General features: G+C 49.3%; 1 pseudogene; it reads right to left on the bottom strand.

Moving 5' to 3' along the window:
* Positions 1-9049: 9049 nt before the first annotated feature.
* LOC135389424 (uncharacterized) lies at positions 9050-9981 on the bottom strand (annotated as a pseudogene).
* Between the last annotated feature and the right edge of the window lie 4155 nt (positions 9982-14136).

The following is a 14136-nucleotide window of genomic DNA, read 5'->3' as shown; positions in this document are numbered from 1 at the left end:
AGTTCAATTTAAATAAATTTGTTCACACAGTCTACATATTAGTCCCTCTACATATTTGTTTATGCAGTGACTATGACCCATGCAGCCTTGCGGAGACTGTGCAGACCTGCGCTGTCCGTACGGCCCTGCGGAGTCTGTACAGTCCTGCGGAGTCTGTACAGCCCTGCGGATGTCTGTACAGCCCTGCGGAGTCCGTACAGCCCTGTGGAGTCCGTACAGCCCTGCGGAGTCCGTACAGCCCTGCGGAGTCCATAACCTACAGACTCCGTAGGACATGTCTCCTAATTCCGTACAGCTGATGTACGGAGAAAGTCTCTATGGTTTTTTCCAGTAGGGTAGTTTTGGTCTCAAAAATTATCGTTGACTCTTTACTACAAATAAAGACAGTTTCCCAAGTTTTACTGGACTATATTGAACCGTTGTCAACTTAGGCGGGGACAAAGTTCGTCAGAATTGCGAAAACCATGCTGCGAAAAAAGTGACCTAGTGAGCAGGGTTTTCCATCTAGGTTGACGTTAGTGACATAGAATGAAAGAGCGTGACTCTAAATTCTGACAATATCAAGTTCTTCTGTCGTGGTCAATTTTTAGCCTCTGAGACAGAGCTGCTTTTTCTGTCATCTGTCATCTCCACCCATTTGAATTGTTCTCGGACGACCGCTTCGTTTTCAAAAATGGCGTTGAACACAGCCAACTTTGCCAAAAGTACGACATTTTAGATTAAACGTGACAAAAAGTATTACGTGCTCAGTCTTCAAAACATGTGATTTTGAAATATGGAAGGTCCAGAATACGCTGAACTTTTTTGGCGCTTCCAGCTTGTGCAAAAGGTGCCCTTAGCAAGGCGCAAACTTGTAAGAAATAGCGCCAAAAAGCAGCTCTCTCTCGCAGGCTGAGAACGAACCACGATGGAAGAACTTGATATTGTCAGAACGTTAGAGCCACGCTCTTTCATTCTATGTCATTAACGTCAACCTAGACGCAAAACCCTGCTCACTAGGTCAGTTTTTTCGCAGCATGGTTTTCGCGATTCTGACATACTTTGTCCCTGCCTAAATCGACAGCGGTACAGCATAGTCCAGTAAAACTTGGGAAACTATCTTTATTTGCAGTAAGAAGTACATGATAATTTTTGGAACCAAAACTGAGGGGGGTCGAGCACGACCTTTGGGTGATTTGGCCTGGAATGACCCAGCTTGCAGAGGGGATGAGAGGGCATCTCATTGTTACGGTTGCTCTGCTGTCAGTGGACAAACTACATTTACAGAACATTTACATTTACTTAACCTGACTACTGCTTCTGTATTGTATCCAAGTCGGCTTTTCTGTTTATGAGTTCAACTAAAGTCACTGTTTTCTGTTCAGATGGCCATTCCTCTGACACCGTGTATCACTTATAGTGGAGAGGACCTTTGTAGAGCACAAGAACTTTTCTTCTATGTTGATAGACTGCGGCTGTTCAGGGTGGCTAATGCAGAAGAAGGAGTTGCAGCTCTAATGGCATCATTTTTCATATTCCAGATTTTGTACCCTAAAGGAGCCTTTAATTCAGCATGCATTTTAGAGAGATTGTGCATGCGTCTGGCTATCACTCGTCTGAGACCAGTAGCTATAACATTTTCAAATAAATGTGCCAAATGAGACAAGGGTGCAGGGGAAAAGGTACAAGGGGGATCCAAAAGAAACTGGGCTTTTGTTAAAGAAAACCATTTAAGGATATAAGAAAGGAGAAGTGGTAGCTGGGACCTCCCACTCCCTCGGTCAACTGCACAGAGGAGAGTCCCGTTTTCTCTTTAAATTTTTTTTTTTTTTTTTTTTAAAAAGGGAGGGTGTTAGATATATTTACACAATGTGTTGTCTAGTTTCGTTTTCGTGTTCGTCTGACGTATGCTCACGTGTTTGTTCACTGTCATCTTGCGCACACTGCGTGTCTCGCGTAACACGCTTTTCCTTTACTTTTTCCCTTTTCCTTCACGAGTAAAGTCGTTCCTTGTTCGACTCTTGCTGTGGCCTCTGTCTACTCATACCTGCGCAGCGCTAACATGGTCAACCATATCCTTGCCACAGAAGCCCCCTCGCTGGTTTTTAGTATGGTTTAGTATGGAGGCCTCAGAACATCTGTGCACACCGGTATGTCCCCAGAGGCTCTCTCTCAAGCAATTACCCGCGGTATTCAGGACGCGGTGGTCATGTCTAAAAGGGTAACAGGCCATGTCGGCCATTCCCCAGCAATTAATCACCTTAGAGCATTACGTCGCCGAGCAGAAAGAACGGCTCGTCGGACAGGGCAACTTACGGACATTGTGGAATACCGCCGGATGAAAGCTAAAGTAACACGAGAACTTAAAAACGAGGACAGGAAGCGTTGGCGTAAGTTTTGCCACCACCTTTCACCGTTTGATCCGGCCACGAAGATCTGGCGGACAATCCGATCTCTGAAGGAGGCGCCCCCTCAAAAGAATCCTCTCGCGGCCTTGGCTATCGTTCAGCGTGTAGACGAAAACACGCTTGCGACGGACTTCTGTGTGGTACTAACGACTCCGGCGGCTGCCTCAGCCACGCCCCTACACCGCAGTTTTGTCCACAGTTTGACGGCTGAACTTCACCACGACTGGCCCCGTCCCGCGGAAGTTATGGACGGCGACTTCACACTAATCGACCTAAAGGCAGCGTTGAAGCTTGTGAACGCCGCCTCGTCCCCTGGGCCCGATAAAATCACATATGCCGCCCTACGAAACCTTGACGGGCGGTCACTCCAAGCTCTCCTTCATGTCTATAATATGTCTTGGCAACAAGGATTTTTACCACATACACTAAAGTCTATTGCCGAAGGCAAAGGAAATACACATAGTGTACTGTTTACAAGTTTCAGATAAATTTTATTGTGTTCCATCTGTATACATTAACATTCTTTCACGAACAATTACAAATAGCAATTATATTTATATGACTACGGGTTCTCGGTTCTCGGTTCTTTTCTCGGTTCCTGCTTCTTCGGAGCTGCTTCTCCGCCGCCAGCAGTGCTTCGATATGTCGCTCCGTGCGGATGTGCACAGCCCTGCTGACGACGAAGGCGCCGCAAGTTGGGCACGTCTCGAGTACGTGCCCCGAAGGTGCCGTTACGACCTCCGCTTCCTGCTCCACCGCCACTTGGCCCATCTGTATGGGTCGGATGTCTTGGAACCGGTTGGGCCACGGGTCCCCGCGTACTCCCTGTGGCTGCATGCCCCAGGGTTCAGTCCACGCGAGGACCGTGACCCTGTTGTGCTCCCTCTGCGCCATCGTCGCGGCGTCCCGTCGTCGTGGCCTTCGGTTCCTGTCTCGGTTTCGGTCTCGGTGGCTGGGCTTTGTCCAGTGTCTGGACCTATTGGTTGGGGGAGCCATCTGAAACAGCGGAACAATTAGCACTCCGCAAAAAAATGTGTGCACCGTAAAGGTCGCTTTCTCCTATTTTGTTTCTTTTCACTACAACGCGCAAGTTTTCTTCTTCAGCAAAACACTCATCATTTCTGGACACACTTATCTGCGGAAGGGGAAAGGTTTCTAGCTCACACACGAACAAAAGTAATATTCCTGGTGACTTCTATCTCCATTTGTTCTTACAGACCTCGCCAAAGTTATATACACAAATTGATTACTTCTGCTTATGCGCTCATTTGGGCGAAGAAAATTTTTCCGTCAGGTACAAAGGGGGTCCGTCCAACTTATTACAGCAAGGTAGAACAGTTTCCCACTTGGTACAAAGTCATAACTGAGGAGCGCGCGAACAGTCGAGGACACAGGGCGGACACGGACAGGCGGTATTGCACTTATATAACTGATTTCAGCTTATGCAGCTTGCATGGGGCCGAACATTATATACTGGAAAATGCAAGTAAAATGTGTACTCACTCTCAGTATCGGGGAGGAACGACGAGGATGGTGGCCCAGAAGACGTGGTTTACCAGAGGGCACGTATGTCTATAGCAAGTGGTGAGCGCCTTATATAGGTGGGGTGCGATAGTGTGCGTCGATTTGCCAGAAAGAAGGAAAAGAAGCACGGGCGTATAGGCGTGTGTGCTGGTTTAAAAGAAAGGGAAAAAGCACGGGTAAAGCTATGGTGTGACGATGTGACGTCACGTGCACGCCACCTATATGGTGAAGAAGACTGTGACATGGAGGAGGGAGCGGGGAAAAGAGGGTGCAGGTGGGAAAGGAGGAAGCGGAGAGATGTCTTCGCTCCTGCCTTCGCATCCTTGCGTGTCGTTTTCCTTTCTTTCTTTCTTTTTTGTTTGTTTTGTTCTGTTTTCTTTTTCTTTTCTTTTTCATGCTGGCTAGTGTCATGAAAACTATGGCCACACTCACTGCACCCTCAGGGCCATTAATTCTACATTCTCAATTGCTGCGATAAAGGAAACTCAAAACGCTCACAAGACCGAAAAATCACAAAGCTGAACTATTGAAAAGCAATAAGAAATAGTTACAGTTAAAGTTCGGAAAAAATACAACTGTTACACAAAGTAACTCACCAAAGTCGAGTTCAGGTGGGGAGCTAATGTATGTAATAAAAACATATTTAAAAAGAAAAGACAATCACGGAATCTGTCCTGTATGGTTTGTGCGTCAGTACATTGGCATCCCAATGGCTGTACGGAAAAATGTGGTATCGGAAAATTCCGACCCAGAAAACATGGTCCCAAGCTTTCTGCACGCTAAAAATACTGGGACGTGGTAAGCCGATGAAACGGCGTCTTCACAATCTGCCGAATCCCAACTAGCCGAATGCATATTGAAGGCCGGAAAACAGCCTTAACCCATTGTGTTGTACCAACCGGTCGAATGGCCGAGATGTCCGTTCCCTGCAATTCGCCGAATTGACCTTGCTACCGTGGCTTATTCGCTAGGATCATCAAAACTGGGAGATGACCCTAATGCCTTGGGTGTTCACGATGTATTCTCCTTAGCTGTCCGTAAGGTACCCTATGAAGTTAGCCCAGGAGGTACGGTCCTCTGGCAACGTGCCTTCCGCAACAACGGAAGGTAGATCGCTCGGCCAAGCAAGCAAGAAAGCATGCTTGCTTGCATGAACTGCAGCTCGCCTGTTCTTCGTGTGCTTTTCCTACGATCGGCGTTTCATGCCGAGACTGGGAGGCGAAACCGGCTGTTCCGTATGGGTATTTTCGCTGGGTTTTCCTCAGATACTTTAAGACAAATGTTGCCAGAGTTCCCTGTGAAGTGTGCACAGCACGCACAATCCCCCCTGAGGTTAACGCGACGTCGTCCGACTCAGGCTAGCAGTTCCGTCACCGTGACCAGCACCTACGTTCCTCTCACATGGACTGCTTTCATTACCTTGATACGCAATAATATACCTTTTCATTGGTTAATAATTTACCTTGAAATCATCCTCATGTCCAGCAACAGTGTTGCGTGTCTTCCCAATCTGCCGAATCCCATCTCGCCGAATACATCGAGTGCTTCCATTCGCCCTCCTGGTGTCTCGAAAGTGGGAGACATTGATTGCTTTCTTTCTCTCTCTCTCTCATATGTATGTTAAAAGTTAAAACACAATAAAATATGGACGTCATTGAATGCGGAACATAAAACCGATACGATTTGTTGCACTGGAGTTGCATGAGCGTAGTTTTCTATTTTCTATAGTTTTCTATTTCTATACGATCCAAAATGTGTGCGCGCCCGCAAACTCTATGTGGATGGTAGCACCATTTGCGCTCAACTGAATGAAGCGAGGTATTCTGCTTTTTCGTCGAAGGTTTTCACTGCTGGCTGCGAGGTATTCATTGAGCTTCGTTAGACAATGTGCTAGTCTTTTTTCTTTGTCGGTCGTGTGATTATGCATCTTAATATTGAAATGCCGTTCATAATGAATCTGTATTCTAATGTACTGTGTCCTAACGTAATAACATGTACAAATAAAACGGGAAAGCTGTGCAGATATGTCAGCATTCAGTCACCATTCCTTCCGTGTCTAAGACAAAATCCGTAAGTGGAACCTTCACCAAGCATAGCCCCCCCCCCCCCCCCGCAGTAGATTTCTAGGGAAATCATGAGACTAACTCGTTTCTTTTTCAGGTAAGCTTGCCAAAGTGACTTAAGTTTGTAACCATTATTACGAGTATACCTTAGGGATATGGGTAGCGTTCATGAAGTGACATATTGCTGACACCTAGCGCGCGTGAGCTTACACGAGCCCCCTTACCAATTAAAGGGCCAGCCGCACTCATGCTGGCCAGAACGAAAAAAAAAAAAAACAAGCATACGAAGTATTCGCGACTACTCACTGGTAATCAATAATTTCAGTGACTTAATTGACTTCGGCTAATGTAGCAGGCTCGGTTGACTGTTATATTCCTGCCGATATTCTTCGAACAACCCGGTGTGTTACCGCGACATGAGCTACGTGCTGCGACGGTAAACCCAAACCGGTAATTCATGGTTATGCTCCTGTCGTAACCATATTGTCTTTCTTATCGCGCAAAATCTTCCAAAATCTTAGTGTACGACCGTTAACGCATTCCTGTCCACTTCAAGCACTGTAGGGCACAAACGGAAATGTACTTTAAGCTGTCTGTTATGCTTCATTCCCTTCTGTGACACCTGAACCGGTTATTGCCGGGTTTGAAACAGCCGGTTCGAACCATTATAGACCGTCTACAGCAGAGTTATCAGGGCGCCGCCATCCTTAGCGCACGTGACCTTGCGATCCACCGCTTGCCTTCTCTTTCGGCTGTCTGTTGGCACGACGCACGCAGCACCCGGAGACGATATCCCCAATTTTAATCTTTTTGCGATGAATTCGGGATGGAAAGATAATACGAGGCTTTGGCCGAAGCTTCAGCGATCAGGTGAGTGCGCTTTTTTGTATAATTAGGTTGCATTTGCTTTATTTAGAGTGATATTTCTACCCTCGTGCGTCCCACATGATAGGCCCCAGAATGTTCGAGTTACTATACATTTTGCCGTTATTTTTTTGTTTTTTGCTTTATTCTCTTGCTGCGCATACGTTATGTTATGGACACGTTCATAATATAATATCGTAAGATCGTGATTTCTTGCTTTTAATCGCAATAGTTGTGGTACAGCTACCTGAGAAAGATATGATGCATGTAAGGGCTGTATGTTTTAGTTATGAAGTAGCATGCTTTATTTTATTTTATTTTTTTGTTGATTTAAGATGTATACAACTACACGATCATTGAGAGAGAGGAAGACGGAAACCCTGCCCTGAACTACAGAGGGTTTGCCAAGGGCACGAACCTTTTTGACAGTGGCCATGTTGGCGTAGTGCTGTGCCAGTGCAACGATGGTGTGTGCATTTTAAAGGCCGACATCAGGTCGACGCAAACAGTGAGCAGAACATATAGTACAGAGATTCGCTTAGGGCCCACTTTGGCAGCAACATGCACCTGTAAAGCGGGTTTGAGCAGCAGGTGCAGTCATGTCTGTGCACTGCTCATCAAGGTTGTAGAGGCAACAAACAAAGGGCTCACGAGTGCTTCGTGCACTGACCGGGCCTGTACTTGGAACCGTTCAAGAGCAAGGAACGTGACCCCTGCTACTATGGAGGAAGTGTATTCTCACAAGCAGCAGCCAACGCCTACAGTTGAGTTTGGGGCTCACACAGAAATGCTTCGCCACTTTGAGGGCTGCCCTTTGAATATCAACAAACTTCAAGGAACCCTACTCCATTCCGTGCTCAAGCCACGCAGAGAAACTGCAAGGAATGAGAGCTATGCAGGTAAAGGAATTATGTTGTTGCCTGACATTTGGCAAGTGTACATATCATTTTGTCTGTTTCTTATTGCCATATTTTTGTTTTAACAGTGTACTGTTGGGGACACGGTTGTCTGTAATCGCCCACATTACATTTGTTGCACTTGAAACTGTTGTGCCAATATTGTACTTGAAGGTGGACGATATGCTGCATGTGTTCATTACTCAAAAGAAAGTCTTGCAACACCTGGGGTTTGAAATGAGATATATCACGGGATGTTGATTTTAGACAACCGTGTCCCCAAGAGTACATGACAATTACATCAGACCTCTGCATTGAGTCTGGTGAAGCAGATTAGAATAATGATAAATATTGCTAATTATGTTTTGTGCATCTTTTTCTATCGTCTGCACAGCTGCTGAGCTACAGCATGGTCACCATGACAGCACACTGCCGTGCCTGCCCTGCAAGAACTTCTTCTTCACAAATGTGCTTATCTCACCCCAGCAAGCAGCAGCAGTGATGCTATATCGCCAAGGAAGCTCAGAATGGTATCGGGAACGCTTCTTAAGGATAACTGCAAGTGAGGCACGAACCATCCCAATCAAGGCACCTCCTGAGAGGTGGGTTTTGAAGCACGTGAATCCCACATTCCTTGGTAACAAGAACACAAGGTAACTTACGCCATTTCTGGAGAATGGCATGTGTTTACTGAACGGCACAAGGTGTCCTGTTCAGTGGCCTACATTTAAGGTGTTGCTTCATCAATGTGACAATGAATTCTGATGTGGTCGTATTGTTCAATGTTACTTTTCCACGCAGGTGTGCCTGGTACGAGCAGACCAAGGCTGCCAAGGTTTGGGAGTGCGGGCTTGTTGTTCGGTCGGATGCCTCGTGGCTGGGAGCTAGCCCTGATTGGATACTGCCACACTTAGACACTCTTCTAGAAATCAAGTGCCCTACGCCCCAAACTGTACAGAAGTACGGGAGCCTAAAAAGTCTCTTTAAGAGCAAAAAGTATGATGTTGTTGAAACGGAGAATGGACTTGTTTTGAGCAAGACAGGAAAAAATAGATATTACTTGCAAGTGCAGCTGCAGCTCTTCTGTTGTCAGAAGGAACAATGTGACTTTGTCATTTGGACACCGAGTGAGGCGCACATTGTTGAAGTGCTCTATGAGAAAGACTTTTTAGAAAGTTGTGTTCCAAAGCTGAAAAACATTTATTTCACTTATTTGCTGCCAGCAATAGTCAAAAGTAAGCAGTAATGGCCCGTACTCAGTTGAAAGGGAGAAAACAGAATAAACAGGACAAAGTCTTGGATGCAACGTTGTCATTTATGTCTCTGAGTTTTCTGTTGCTTCTAACCGCTCACTTGTAGGTGATAGACAGCGAGTATATTGTTCAGGAACATCAGGACAGTCATCCTTTTTCAAGAGGGCCTGAAGGTTGCACAACCCAGCTATGGCTACAAGAACATCATTAGCCAGTGGCTTTTTAACAAAAATGCTGGAGGGAAAATGCTTCAATATTCTGAAACATTTAAGATGTCTGATTGAGCGTTCAACGTGAATGCGCAGCCTAGCTAGGCGACGTGAGGCCACCACTTCTGGACCACCAATTTGAGGGCGGCCCTTTGAAAAGCTTGGCAGCGCGAGTTTAACACCTACAGGAATTATGTCAGATATGGTGAATCCCCGGTCTGCAAGCATTTCATCACCAGGTGTGAGGAGCTTTAAAAAGCCACTGTCTGATGTGATGAAACGATCACTGGCACGACCACCATATGGTATTGAGATGAACATCACAAAACCATTTGGTGCAATCACATGAAGACTTTTGCAGTGTTATGTGATTTGTACTGACCGTAGGTTGTACTCCTTCGATTAAGATTAGTTGGCATCTCTATAAAGAGTTCGGAACAGTCAGTGATACATGTGACAGACTGGTAGTCGTCGAAAACGTCAGGCAATGTTCTTTTGATGGTGTCTCTGGCCAACCAAAACATCAGATATTTCCTTGTGAACCTGGCAAGCTCTGACACAATGCAGCAAAAAATCCTGCTGACAGCTGCTTTTGATACTTCAAAGCGAAAGCTGAGGTCGTGAAGAAGCAGTCCCAGGCGCAACCTCATCAGTGTCACGAGCACTTGATCTTCAAGTGCCATGGTAAATTGGGTCTTCACAGTGGTGGCAAGTGCCCTCACCAGCTCGTCAAACACCTCCTTTGACAGGCCAGTGAAAAACTGGAACTGGCTTGGTGGGAGGGTGGAGTACACGCTGAAATCTGTTTGGCTTGCGCTTTGCACAGACAGAGGAAGCTGCTTTGAACATGTACTGTACACGTGGTCTGAATTAAAATCTTGCTGCGCTTGAACTGCCTTTTCTGACGTGTTGATGTACTTGCATTGGCACACGCACGAAGGGCAGGTATCTGCCAGGGACTGAAGTCCTTCATTTGTCCTGCACAACCGATATCATGTAAGGATGTAAGAGACAGCATGGCGGACCAGTTACGTAAAAAGCTCATGTTTGAGACGATGTGCTACGAGATTCACTCATGTAAAACTTGGAAATGTTTGCAAAAATATTTTCGGGCACCTCATCATACCTGACAACTTGCTGGTATGTTGCACTGACGTTGGGAACAATGTCTTGAGCCTCAGGTAGATTTTCATTTTCTTCGTGTGTGAGGCACTCATCTGTGCTACTTCCTGCTGATGATGTTACAGGCATTGCAGGTGTGGTAACATGCCGTCTGAGCTCTCGTCTACCTTTGTGCTGTACAGCCTGATATTGCATGAAATACAAACATAAAAGGTTACAGCATAGATAACACATGGAAAAATATTTCACGAGAGAAGCAAGTTTGTAGTGATCCAAGAGACAATGAAGTGCTGACTACAGCACGCTCACGCTTCTGGAGCCCGTGCTCCGAATAAACACTTCTCTTCTGCTGCCGCACTGGCCGATCCGGTTGTCTCTTTCTCTGGCTCCGGTCGAGCTCCCACATCTGGTGACCCGGACGTACCGAACGTCTCCATGACGTCCCAGGTTGGCACCGACGCGCCAGCCCCGGCGCCGCACGTCAATTCCGTCGCGGTCCGACTCCCTGCATTCTGGCCCGCCAATCCCTCAGTGTGGTTCTTGCAGGCAGAATGCCAATTTCAGCTCGCCGGGATCTCCACACAGCCTACGAAATTCAGGCACGTCGTATCCGTCCTTCCGCCCGAAGTCGCTTCCGACGTCGCGGACGTCCTGATGGCCCCAATGGGCGAGACACCGTACGACACCCTCAAATCTGCTCTTATTGAACGTACTATGGCCTCCGAACGACGCAGATACCAACAATTGCTGTCTGCTGAAGACCTGGGCGACCGCCGCCCATCGCAGTTCCTACGACATCTTCAAGGCTTGCTAGGCGACCGGGCCTCGTCCTTCGATGAACGCTTACTCAAGGAATTGTTCCTCCAGCGACTCCCTACCACCGTACAGATGATTCTTGCCACGGCCACCAACCTTTCGCTTTCGGAACTCTCCCTACACGCTGACAAGATCATGGAGGTGGCACCGCCGCCTGTTTGCGCTGTCGCCTCACACCACTCTGCCTCCCAGCACCATCCAGCGGAATCTAGCGTCCCCGCCGTTTCCCAGACCATCCCTGCCTCTGAACTTTCACCCTTGAGGGCAGACATTCAGTCCTTGGCGGAGGCAGTGGCTTCTTTGCGCCAGTTCCAGCCCGCCCCCGCTGCGTCCCACCGCCCCCCCCCCCCTTCTCTCGCCGCGACGGAAGGCGCCCACGCTCCCGCTCGCCTCGTACGGACAACAGTCGCCGCAGGCATCCGACACCTTCGCCAGTCCCTCCGAACCCGACAACCTTTTGCTGGTACCATTGGTCGTTCGGGGCACACGCTCGTAACTGCACCCCACCCTGCACGTGGCCGGGAAACCAGCCTGGGGACCGCTAGAGGCGGCGTCCGCGTCCCCTCAATCTCCCTGCCGCCTCTTTTACGTGTTGGACTTGATTTCCCGGAAACGCTTTCTTGTCGACACCGGGGCTCAGGTCAGCATACTACCGGCAACTTCTTCGGAAAAGCGCAGATCACCTACGTATCACCTCGTTGCCGTAAACAACACCGGCATTCCCGTATTCGGAGAGCGATCCCTCACGCTTGACATCGGCCTCCGCCGTACTTTCCCGTGGATTTTCAAAGTGGCGGCCACCGATCAAGCCATTATCGGAGCCGATTTTCTTGAACATTTCGGCCTGCTTGTCGACCTCCGGCACCACGTTCTTCTTGACCACGGCACCAAGCTCCGCGTTGCGGGCATCGCCTCGTCTCCCACACCACAGCTCGCCACAACCACCCTTGCGGCGCTACAATCTCCTTACGCCACCCTGCTTGGCGAATTTCCTTCACTGTGCTTACCACCAGACTGGACTAAGCCCGTCAATCACTCCGTCCTCCACTACATTTCCACCTCAGGTCCGCCGGTGCATTTCAAGCCCCGACGACTCTCTCCTGATCAAATGAAGGTAGCCCGCAGTGAATTTGAGCACATGCTCGCCATTGGAATCGTCCGCATCTCCTCTAGTGACTGGGCAACGCCTCTTCACATGGTCCCCAAAAAAACCGGGGACTGGCGTCCCTGCGGAGACTACAGGGCTCTCAACGTCATCACCAAGCCCGACCGCTACCCCTTGCCCCATATTCAAGACTTTTCTTTCCACCTCGCCGGCATGAAGTTTTTCAGCAAGATTGATTTAACAAAAGCATATCATCAGATCCCTGTAGCCTCCGAAGACGTCCCCAAAACCGCCATTATAACACCCTTTGGATTATTCGAGTTCTTGCGCATGCCCTTTGGGCTGCGCAATGCAGCCCAAACGTTCCAAAGATTCATTGGCTCTGTTCTCCGCGGACTGCCTTTCACGTCCGCTTATATGGACGATCTGCTGGTTGCCAGTGCGACCGAACAGGAGCACCACGGCCACCTCCGCCAGGTTTTCTCCCGCCTCGATGCTCATGGCATCGTTATCAACCTACAGAAATGTGAGTTCGGAAAGACATCTCTAGAATTCCTTGGACATCACGTATCTGCTGACGGGATAGCTCCCCTCCCTCAAAAGATCCAGCCCATCATGGACTATCCAGTTCCATCCTCCGTGCGCCAGTTGCGAAGATTTCTCGGTCTTGTCAACTACTACCGCCGTTTCGTCCCCGCCTGTGCAGCACTTCTCTCCCCCCTCGAAGACCTCCTGAAATCCCCTAAGAGCCCCCGCCAATCTCTGCCGTGGACCGGCGTGCACGACACCGCTTTCACGGCCGTCAAGCAAGCCCTTGCCGACGCCGCCCTCTTAGCCCACCCCCGCCCCAATGCCCCGCTCTCCCTGCTTGTGGATGCCTCCGCCCAGGCTGTCGGCGCCGCACTCCAGCAAGAGGTTGACTCCTGCCCACAGCCCATTGCATTTTTCTCACGGAAGCTATCATCAGCAGAGTCACGATATAGCGCATTCAGCAAGGAGCTCCTGGCAGCTTACTCAGCCGTTCGCTATTTCCGCCATTTTCTCGAGGGGCGGTCCTTCACACTCTGGACGGATCACAAGCCTCTAGTCGGCGCCATGGCGTCGGCCGGCCGCAACTGCTCTCCACGGGAAATCCGTCACCTTTCCTATATAGCGGAGTTCACAACCGACATTCGTCACATCGCTGGCTCCGCGAATGTAGTGGCTGACGCCCTCAGCCGCATCTCCACCCTTTCCTCCAGCCCGCTCTCAATCGCGGACTTGGCTACCGCCCAGGCACGGGACCCCGAACTGCAACGGCTTCGCACCGCGTCTACCGGTCTCAAGCTCCAAGATATCTCGTACCCTTTAACTCCGACGCCCGTGCTCTGCGACATCTCCGGTGCATCCCCTCGCCCTCTTGTCCCTGACGCCCTCCGGAAACCCATATTCAATAGCATCCACGGCCTCGCACACCCCGGCGTACGCGCCACCATTACGCTGATCACGGATCGCTACGTATGGCCGGGAGTGCGCCAGGGCGTCAGAAGATGGGTCCGCGCTTGCACTCCTTGCCAGCTGTCAAAGTGCCACCGCCACACAAAGTCTCCGATTGGCACGTTCCTCCCACCGTCACACCGCTTTGCTACCGTGCACATCGACATCGTGGGCCCCCTCCCTCACTCTCATGGCCAACGATACATTCTCACATGCGTGGACCGCTTCACCCGTTGGCCAGAGGCAACCCCCATGGCAGATTCAACGGCCGAAACGGTCGCTTCCACGTTTCTTTCCTCCTGGATCGCCCGTTTCGGCGTGCCAACGGAAGTCGTCACTGATCGCGGTCCCCAATTCGAGAGCCGCCTATTCACAGCATTCACCAAGCTCCTTGGTACCACGCGCCTCCGCACCACCGCGT

The sequence above is a fragment of the Ornithodoros turicata genome, chromosome 3 (assembly GCF_037126465.1).
Source record: "Ornithodoros turicata isolate Travis chromosome 3, ASM3712646v1, whole genome shotgun sequence".
Lineage (NCBI taxonomy): Eukaryota > Metazoa > Arthropoda > Arachnida > Ixodida > Argasidae > Ornithodoros > Ornithodoros turicata.
The sequence above is the reverse complement of the archived record's forward strand: the minus strand, read 5'-3'. Positions and strand labels throughout refer to the sequence as shown.